Source organism: Schistocerca gregaria, chromosome 2 (assembly GCF_023897955.1).
Source record: "Schistocerca gregaria isolate iqSchGreg1 chromosome 2, iqSchGreg1.2, whole genome shotgun sequence".
NCBI classification, from domain to species: domain Eukaryota; kingdom Metazoa; phylum Arthropoda; class Insecta; order Orthoptera; family Acrididae; genus Schistocerca; species Schistocerca gregaria.
In genome coordinates, this window is record NC_064921.1 from 737542320 (window position 1) to 737553581 (window position 11262).

Genomic DNA, 11262 nt, shown 5'->3' on the forward strand with positions numbered 1-11262 from the left:
GTAATTGTAGGTGTTAAGCGTATTAGGTGCAGCCTAAATATACACTTCTTGTTCCATTGTGGTCCAGGTAAGTTAAAAGCTTGGTTTCCCTAGCTCTAGATGGTTTCTGAGAGTTGCCACATCTTAGACCATCCATAAAAGATTTGCTTCTTCACAGTAGCAAGGAAATGTAATAAAGTGGAGCATTATTCACATTTCGTTTCATCAGATGGTCCACTAACTCATTATTTGAAATAACAAAGTGACCCTTGATCCATAATACCTGTATATGTTCATGTTAGCGTTCTTTGATGTTTTTCTAGGTTTCCCAGAGCACTCCTCGAATCCATGACAACAAGGATGTAATCAAATTGATCTGCCATGTATCATTGCGAAATCTTCAGCAGTCAGCGTTCATTGGAAGCTTAAACATTGCCCAGGATATTGCATCTGTGTGGACGCCAGTGAAGGCAATGCCTTCTCTTGTTTTGGAGATGTCTGCGTATATTTTGATCAGTGATGACCATGATGACGAGATCTGTAAGGAGATAGCAGTAGGAGACGTGGATGATGACTCACACTCTCTAGGGTGATAAAATATTCGTATCCCAAATAAATATAGGTGGCAGTGAGTCTTTCATTATGAGAGGATCACATATAAATGCTGTCTGTATCTTTGAACTAGTAAAGGCACCTTTCTTCATTGGATGATATCAATGCATCCATTGTTCTCAGTGAAGCTGTTTTGTACATGGAGGAAAGGATGAGCTGCATTTGCTGCTCTGCTAAATATGAATTTCTGAGCCGATAAATTTCACCTTAGTTGTAGGGTCTTCTCTCTTGCCTCCCCCTTCATAAGAGAAGAATTCCTTTCCACAGATTCAAATAGTGTGGTACTGTAGCAGACTGATCCTGCTTGGTGCTGACAATAGAGAATTACCGTGTAACATGCACCCATATTTCAAAATAGAATGTATCATGCCATGGTAAAGTGTGAGTTGGATTGTAACATCAGCTTCCACCTTACATGGAACAGAACTCGTATTATACTGAGTGATTGGCCGACCATGGTATTCAAATTTTCCACATGATATGCCTGTGTCAGTCTACTGTCAACATAGAGACGAAGTCGTTTGATTGAACTGCTTCTGGGGATGACAAAAGGCCGTACTCGAAGCTCTGGCATTGCTACTGTCTGTCTCCACCATGTAGAGATGGTGCCTGCCAGACTGAATATATTTCTACACATCTAGAAGAAGAAGAATATGTCATCTGTTTGATCCAGCCACATTAGTACCATCCTCAATTTGAGAGAAAGCGGGTTCATGCAGATATAATTGCTGTACATTAAGGTTTTTGCTGAAGGACCAAAGACTGTGTCAAGTTCAGGTGAATACACTGTATAGAGAATTAGACACAAAATGGAGGCTTGCGGCAGTCCTCAGTCGACCAGCCATAGGTCATGCAGTGTATCATTCTGTTGCCTAACGTAGAATCCATATTGATATATGATGGAATGAAGGTTGTGGGTAATGAGATCTGGGATGCCCATCGACTAAAGCTTCTATATCAGGATGTTCATGTTCATGCTTTCATGCTGTCACATGCCCAGAAACATCTAACACCAATACTGTCAGCCTTAAAAGCATAAGTGCGTTTTATTGTATGTCCATAATTAATATACTATGGCTGCCAGTGTTGCCTCTTTCTTTTCAAAATCTGTATTGAGAGGCACGGAGAAGAGAATTACTCTCACACTATTATTCCAATCGACTTTTCAAGATTCTTTATAATGTTTTGAGTATACCCGAAGTAAGAGTGACTGCATGGTGTGAAGTGGCCACACCTGGGACTTGACCATGTTCGAGTATGAGAACAATTCCGTAAATGCACCAATCGTCCAGGATTACCTATTTTCCAACAACGATTGTAAATTTCGATCAGAATGTGTAAGCCTTGGTCTGGTGAATTGGCTAATATTTGTATGTCATCATACCTAAGAGCAGCATTGATGATACCTTTTCAGACTTTTCTCAGATCTGAGAACTGAAAGGGACTGAGATAAAGAAACATAGCATAGGTCTGTTAGTCAAAGTAAAAAAAGCGTTAGTGGTGACAACTTTTTTTGGTTTTAAGTCAGTGAGGTCAGTTACACGACATTGTGAACTTGTATTTGTCTGTTCCATCCAGTTTCACTAGAGCATTTCCTTGTTTTATTTAATGTTGACGACTACAATGAAAACGAAAAGTTGTAAATTCAATCTGGACTTGCAAAACTAGGGTGAAATAAACATGATGGGATATTTTCTGCTGCCCATGCCAACAGACATGATATATAAAAGCATTTTACATCTGAGAAGCATAAAATGGTGCTGATCACTGCAAGTATATGATCATCTACATGTACATTACTATTCTGCAGTTCACACTTAAGTACCTGATAGAGCATTCATTGAACCACCTCCAGACTATTTCTCTACCATTTCATAGGAAAAATGAATGCTTAAATTTATCTGTACAAGTTTTAATTTCTCTTATTTTACTGTGATGATCATTCCTTCCTACATAGGTTGGCAACAATAAAATGTTTTCGCATTCAGAGGAGAAAGTTGGTGACTATAATTTCATGAAAAGTTCGTGCAAAACGAAAAAAAGGCATTGTGTTAATGATTGCTACCACAACTCGCTTATCATATCCATGAACTTTCTACTCTCCTTCGCGATAATACAAAACAAGCTAACCTCCTTTGGACTATTTTTATTTTCTTCATCGATCTTACCTGGAAAAGAACTCGGTTGGTATACTATCTGGACTGGAAGAATTACATTATTAAGTGATTTAAGATGCTTCGCTGCACAGAGGATACCTGTTCTAAGTGACATAGGCTCCTGCTCTTGATCTGAATTCTGGAATTATTTTCATCTTCTTGGTAAAAGAATTGAGGAAAACTATGTTTAGTTACTACATTTTAGAGGTGCTGCCATTGGTAAAATAAACACTGGTATTGCACAGTGAAGGTATTGATTGAGTTTTGCCACTTTTATATTTTACACACGACCAGAATCACTTTGGATTTTCTGTCAGATTTCGAAGCCGAGTTTCTTTGTAGAAGCTGTTAAAAGCATGTTGCTTTGCAGTCCATAGTAAGTTGTGACTTTCAGTAAAATACGGCCAATTATCGAGATTTTGTTTTCTTTTATATACGTTATGCTTTTTTGTTGCTTCTGCAACAGTGTTCTGACCTCCTTTGCATATTGTGGGAAGATCAATGCCATCTTTCATTATTTTATTTGGTATAAACCTCTCAATTGGCGTCGATACTATTCCTTTAATTTAAGCCACATCTGGTCATCACTTACATAGTCAGTTTTGAATTAGTGAAGGCTGTCTTTTACAAAGGGGTCAAATGGATTTCCATGTGCTTTTTCTAAATCGGTATATTTTGTTTTCATTTTTGGTGGATTTGGGTGTTTCAGTGTTCACTCTCGTTACAATGACCTGTGATCCCTAATCCTTTTATATGTCATGATGCCCCACATTTGCTCATGCTTATATGTTGCTAGTAGAGTAAGTATCTCTATCAACTTACCTCCATCAAAAAAAATTGGGGATAAGGAAGTAGAGCTTGCAAGAGCTGAAAGTTCATTTGCTTTCCGTGTGTTAAGTCATAAAGTTTTCAATTGATGGAATGCAGTTAAAAATAAGTTTAAAAAGTTTCTAAAAAGAAGTATTCCTGGACAACAACTGGGGGTGAAGCTATTATATGGAATATGACAGTTCTGTATCTTTCAGATAATCTTAAGACATTACTCAATGATGTAACATTAGTATCTATATTTACAGGTATTTCAGATCAAAAGACATCAAAATATTTCCAGTACCAGCGTAGTACTACAAACAGAATTATCATCAATATATTAGATCTCTTGGCTTTGCCTAATGTAACTGGGGTCATTATATACCATTCTTTAATGGTCATTCTTGAAAAGCACAAAGTTAAAGAAAAAGTAATTGATAATTGTGCAGATATAAACTTGGCAACCAATCAGTGTGAAGGACAATGTAATGTTTACTCCAAACTTCACAAGGACACAGGCAGAAAAATTGTTGGCGTGGGCTACACATACATATGGCACACTACACTATTCAAACAATCAGTTGATTAGTTACCACTAGACATCAATCGCAAATTTATGAACATTTATTCATAATTTTAAAATATTTACAGTGCATGCAGCTGCTCATAAATGTTCTTTCAGAGAAGCAGAGGTACAATACAAACTAATGTTGGAGTATAGTAAACCAAAATGGATTGAAATTTAGTCTGTAGCTGAAAGAATCTTTCAAATGTGTTCCCCATTGAAATTTTGCTTCTTATCACAGGCAAAAGATTCAGATGTACTACATACATTTTTCTCTAATGGATGCTTGGAGCTGCAGTTAAAATTCGTATATGGTAAAACGCCAGCATTTAACGATTCAATGAAGGTTATGAAAAGAGACAAAAATAGTTGCAAGGGTGTTTCCTACTTGTCTGTCAATTTAAGAAAGAGCAAACGAAATGAGTTACAATAGGTTGTGGAGAGTGGGAAGCTGGATAATAATTATATTACACATGTAAGTACAACAGCACTATCGATGTAAGAGTCAAAAGAGCTACAGCAATGAAATGGGATCTCTGGAGGAATGGAGGTCCAAAACAGTCTGACTTTGACCTTCATGTTGTGTAGACGTCTTGTATACGTTCTCTCCTGATAAAATGTTATCTGTACTAGGTACAGGAGGTATTAGCGCAATATTGATAGCATAATTTGATATGCAAATTGTCTAAATTAAAAATTAATTATCCTGACCATACCCACCCCCAGTTGATGTCATGTGTTTTTCTCAGCCTGCACGTGAATCCAAGCCCACTCCTCCTCTCCCACATACCCTACTGGCGCGAATTTCGAATTTTGGAGGGAATTTCGAATTTTGGCAACAATTCCGAATTTTGATGGTAATTTCTTTGTCCCACGCTTGAGGTGACATCCCACCCCACCCCTGCCCGGTATTTGGTGGGAAATTAAAAATGGTGGCGCCCTTTCTAGGACTTGAACCTTTGTCCTCTTGGTGGGAAAGCCCAAATGCACCCCCCCCCCCCCAACACAATTATACCCCCAAGGGCGCTTGGAATTGGCGGGAAATTAAAAATTGTGGAGCCATTCAGTCATCTGGTCCTTGTGGATGAAAAGTCCGAGTGCATCCCCCCAAAAATGGAAACTGCCAAGATGCAGGAGAGGAAGATTGGTTAGTGTACTGTATTTATTTTGGATGTGAAACTAAACTAATGATCGGTCCTGATTACACCATTACTCATACAGACCGGTCTAATTACACAACTTCATGCATAGCGCTACACAAGGACTGCCTGAAATCGCGACACAGCTAAAAAATGATGATGTCCTACAACTGGTGTTATCTTGCAAGGGAAAAAATTCGCAATTCGACTTCAAACTTGTGGTAGGCGCAATCAGACTCTACCCTTTATAAACAAGCTGGCAGGAAAACGCTGGGCTGTAAAGTACTATATGATTTTTTTTATTTGTGGGAAATATATTCAACTGACGAGATGCTGGTGATGGACAGAGAGGGGTTTAATATGTACAGTACCTGTATGCCTACAGCTGAGGACTGTATCCATCGCTATTTGATGTCAGAGTTCGCTACAAATGCCTGCTCGACAATCACCCTGCAGCCCAGGTAACTGAAGCCAATACATTCTAATACAACTGATGGAAAAAAATACAACACTATTCTAATTACACTTGCAAATTATCGTGAAAAATCTGCACTCATAATGAACGGGTAATAATGGACACTTGTATGGGGGAAAGTCATCGTCCCAAAAGATTCCAGAGTTGGCGGCAGTTGAATGTGAGTTCTCCTCGATGTATATTGAAGAACTCCCGAAATTCGAGGCCCTCTTCCTCCCCTCAACCCTCCCATCCCTCCGTCCCTCCCTACATCCACCTACAAAGGGGGCTCAGCTTTTTCCTATGCTCAACTGCTATCGCATAGCAGCTCTTGGTATTTCAGTGGCCAACAGCCATTTTCTCGTGGTCACTGGCCTCACCCAGTCTGCCTTCAGGCGACGGCCCTTCAACAACGCAAAATGTAATTTTAGCGGCTCCATCCCGCTTCCAAATCTGTGCAGGTAGACCAAACACATTGGACTGTCCCCCACACCACAGTTCTGCGATGGAGAATAGTCGTATTTAACATCAATGCATCTCTTACAACCGAGCATCTATTAAAAAGGAGAACATAGTCATGTTGTTGTTGTTGTGGTCTTCAGTCCTGAGACTGGTTTGATGCAGCTCTCCATGCTAATCTATGCTGTGCAAGCTCCTTCATCTCCCAGTACCTACTGCAACCTACATCCTTCTGAATCTGCTTAGTGTATTCATCTCTTGGTCTCCCTCTACGATTTTTACCCTCCACGCTGCCCTCCAATGCTAAATTTGTGATCCCTTGATGCCTCAGAACATGTCCTACCAACTGAACCCTTCTTCTGGTCAAATTGTGCCACAAACATCCCTTCTCCCCAAACCTATTCAATACTTCCTCATTAGTTATGTGATCTACCCATCTAATCTTCAACATTCTTGTGTAACACCACATTTCGAAAGCTTGTATTCTCTTCTTGTCCAAATTATTTATCGTCCATGTGTCACTTCCATACATGGCTACACTCCATACAAATACTTTCAGAAATGACTTCCTGACATTTAAATCTATACTCGATGTTAACAAATTTCTCTTCTTCAGAAACGCTTTCCTTGCCATTGCCAGTCTACATTTTATATCCTCTCTACTTCGACCATCATCAGTTATTTTGCTCCCCAAATAGCAAAACTCCTTTACTACTTTAAGTGTCTCATTTCCTAATCTAATTCCTTCAGCATCACCCGACTTAATTCGACTACATTCCATTATCTTCGTTTTGCTTTTGTTGATGTTCATTTTATATCCTCCTTTCAAGACACTATCAATTCAGTTCAACCGCTCTTCCAAGTCCTTTGCTGTCTCTGACAGAATTACAATGTCATCTACGAACCTCAAAGTTTTTATTTCTTCTCCATGGATTTTAATACCTACTCCGAATTTTTCTTTTGTTTCCTTTACTGCTTGCTCAATATACATATTGAATAACATCGGGGAGAGACTACAGCCCTGTCTCACTCCCTTCCCAACCACTGCTTCCCTTTCATGTCCCTCGACTGCCATCTGGTTTCTGTACAAATTGTAAATAGCCTTTCGCTCCCTGTATTTTACCCTTGCCACCTTTAGAATTTGAAAGAGAGTATTTCACTCAGCATTGTCAAAAGCTATCTCTAAGTCTACAAATGCTATAAACGTAGGTTTGCCTTTCCTTATTCTATCTTCTGAGATAAGTCGTAAGGTCAGTATTGCCTCACTCGTTCCAATATTTCTACAGAATCCAAACTGATCGTTCCCGAGGTCCGTTACTGCCTGTCGATCTAATTTCTGAGACGTTTGTATTCCTTTTTGCCTGCTTCATTTACTGCATTTTTATATTTTCTCCTTTCATTAATTAAATTCAATATTTCTTCTGGTACCCAAGCATTTCTACCAGCCCTCGTGTTTTTACCTACTTGATCCTCTGCTGCCTTCACTACTTCATCCCTCAAAGCTACCCATTCTTCTTCTACTGTATTTCTTTCCCCCATTCCTGTCCATTGTTCCAACATAGTCATGATGGTAATAAATGTCTTCTTTCCACGAAAATAGGCACAGTCCATTTTCTCTTAGTTTTATGAGCAAAATCGGTACAGTTTTTACGTTCGACTGCATGATACAATTCGACCTAGACATGTCCACCCTCGTGATGACTGGGTGGTGTGTGATGTCCTCAGGTTAGTTAGGTTTAAGTAGTTTTAAGTTCTAGGGGACTGAAGACCATAGGTGTTAAGTTTCATAGTGCCCAGAGCCAACATGTCCACCCTGCATAAAATTGGGGGAATAAAACTTCCACTATTTTTCTGTGAAAACTACTGATCACCACAGAATGTCATCATTATTTCGAAATCGTCATCACAGTAAGGAAAAGAGAAAATCTGCACTCCGAAGAAAAACATCTATGTTAAGCAGTTTCTGTCAGTTTAATAGACAAATTACATGACCTGAGAGCGTCTATCATATTCAAATGAGTGTCTGTAAATAAACTGCCATTCATGAGTGTATTACAAACATTTTAGACACATAACACTAGAGGATACAATCTTTCATACAACTGGCTCACGTCTCTGTCGGGAGATCACACACATTGAATAGTCCCCCACACCACCGTTCTGTGATGTAGGACCGTTGTACTTAACGTCAATGCATGTCTTATAATCGAGCATCTGTTAGAAAGTAGAACACAGTCACAATGATAATTAATATCTTCTTCCCACGAAAATAGGCACAGTTCATTTTCTTTTAGTTTAATGAGCAAAATCGGTACAGTTTTTACATTCGACAGCTTGAGTCAATTCCTTCTACACACGTCTAGTCTTCGTAAAATTATGGAGAAAAAACTTCCACTATTTTTCTGCAAAACTACCGATATCTGCAGAATGTCCTCGTTATTTCGTAACTGCTATCGGAATAAAAAAATCGAGACTTAAAGCTCTGAATAAAAAATATCAATGTTAAGCAATTTCTTTCAGTTTGATGGACAAATTACACGATCTGAGAGCTTGCCTGTAAATAAACTGTCATGTGCGTGTGTATTACAAGCATTTCAGGCATGTTACATTAGAGGAGACCATCTTTCATGCCACTGGCTCACATCTCGGAAAAACAATCATTTTTATCTTCGACAACAACTTGCTACAATTCAAGCGGACGTTGCTGTTTTGCACACTATGGCAAGCCCTGTTTTACAAAGGTGAAGCTAAGTCACACTGCTGTTTATGAAACAAATCACGAGAGCCTGTCTTGTAACAGAACCTTCTATAAGAGTTTACCGCATCTCTCTCTCTTTCCCTACATTGCAACCAGTTACCTTATGCATGCTTACATTTGATATTTTTGCTCCTAACTCCCCTCTACAGACATGTCTGTAAAGTTTCTAATCATACAGCAGATTCTTGTTTACTAGTTTTGTAAGCAGTTTGCTCATCACAGACTGTTTCGCGCAATCCACTCACATGAAAAAATGTACTATCATTTGTATGTTCTACAACGAGCTACAATTAAAGTGTTGTCTACTTTATAATTAGCAGTTAGGAAGTATGAAATAATACAGGACTGGCAACAACACCTGTTTTCTAAATACACAGTCCTGTCGATAATAGTAAAAACAGCCATGATTCCATGAGAATAGATACAGCCAATTTCTATTAGTTTTATGAGCAAAATCAATGTAGTTTTGAGAGAACTATCTACATCCAAACTTTAACCAGTTATACCACTCCTTATAACAGAACCCCCTATAAGATTTTACTGCATTTCTCTCTTTCGATGTATCAAAAAAAAACAAATACTGTCTGTGCGTTGACATTGAGCATATTACATATACATGTATCAACTCGTTTGAGCAAATGGCTAGTGCACAGAGGCAGTTGCACAGATCTGCGTAAAGTTTTGTCGACTGTACTGGAGGAAGACCATATCCAGCAGACTATCAATCACAAGAGAGGATTCCTGTATGGGTCCTTCATAAGCAGTTAAATACGTTGTTTTTTCGGCTGTAACACATCCAAGCCGTGTATGACTACAGTTTTGTACACTGTCATACACTTCATTTCTCTACTATGACTTCGGGGTCTGTATCAGGTGCTAAAATGATATTAACAAGTTTCGCTCCTTTGGCTCTCATAGAAAGCTGTACATGGCATGGTACATACTATGCAGCTGCAACAATACAGGCTGGTAAGCTCACTCCATCTAGACAAAGTGGTGTCAGTCAATCATTACGCTGTAATCAACAGCGTACCAGAGGACAAACAGGTTGGAAAATACACTGTAAGGTTGAGCCAGATAGTAGGGGATTGTGTCATTTTATTTCAAAAGGTTTATTTCATTCTCTTGCTATGGTCAAGCATTAGCCGGTAGCCTCAGCTGTCTGTAGTTTTCTCATCCTAAGATCTGGTAGCAGCAAGTCAGCACCGAGGTGGGCAGTCTCGATCATGCACCTCCCTGATCGGGCCAGGTTTCGGAACTTTCCATGCCGCCCTCCTCAGTTTTCTTGGCTCCTGGCCAATCAGGATGGAGGAAGCCGCGTGGTTGTGCTGGATGTACCCTGCCACCCATGGGCCAAAAGTGCTCTCTGGCACGCGCCTTATAGCCGTGAATATCATCTTCTCTTCCCAGTGCTGCAGCGCTGAGGACTTTGTTTCTGTAGCTGCCATACCATTCAGACTTGTACGAATGGCAGCAACCACCTTTCTTTAATGTCGCCTAAGTTAGCGGCGAATTATGTTTCGCCCCCCACTACGTCTTGGTTCACCCTCACCTCCCCATGTCTGACTCATGTTGCCCAATTGAATTTTTTGTTTTTGTGCCAATAAATGGCCTCATTTCGAGTAGAACACTGTCTTTCAATCAGCCTTGACCGCTCCCAAACGAGCCGTTCCTGCACAACACTGTTGATACGGGAAGATGTACTGTAATACACACAGCAGTTGATAATGTGATAAATTTTAACAATTTTACCAGCTGTTCTGTAATTTCAACGACAGCCAGTGACACAGCAGAATGTTCCCAAATTTCTGCATCAGCGCTAAATCACCCTTCCCAATTTCTCTGTCTTCATTGACAAATTCCCATCCACTACATTGCAGCTATAATATACTAGATTGCTATTGCAGGTAGATGATTGTACAGTATGTCCATTTGACCATGTATACCAAAGTACACCAAACAGCGTCCTATACTGATGCAATTAAGTTATCTAGATATTTCCAGACCATAGACTATAATGTAGAATTTACGAGTGGCCATCTTTCCCTGTGTGGATGGGCGTCACAGAGTATTCTCACATTCATAGCAAAAAATCGGATATTGACGGTTCCTCCTCACAATGTCCTTGACCAGTTTTCCCTGCAGCACCAATCTAACCCACGGCACCCATCCAAAAGTACAAGATCTCTACAGATGTTTGTGTGTGTGTCTAGGATGGTAGCAACCCTTATCAATGTATAGTAGTCATGAGAGTGTTATGGTGATAAAACAGATCGTTAAGAAGAAACGTTTGGTTTATACATGATGGAGTTCCAGACAGATGGAGTTTG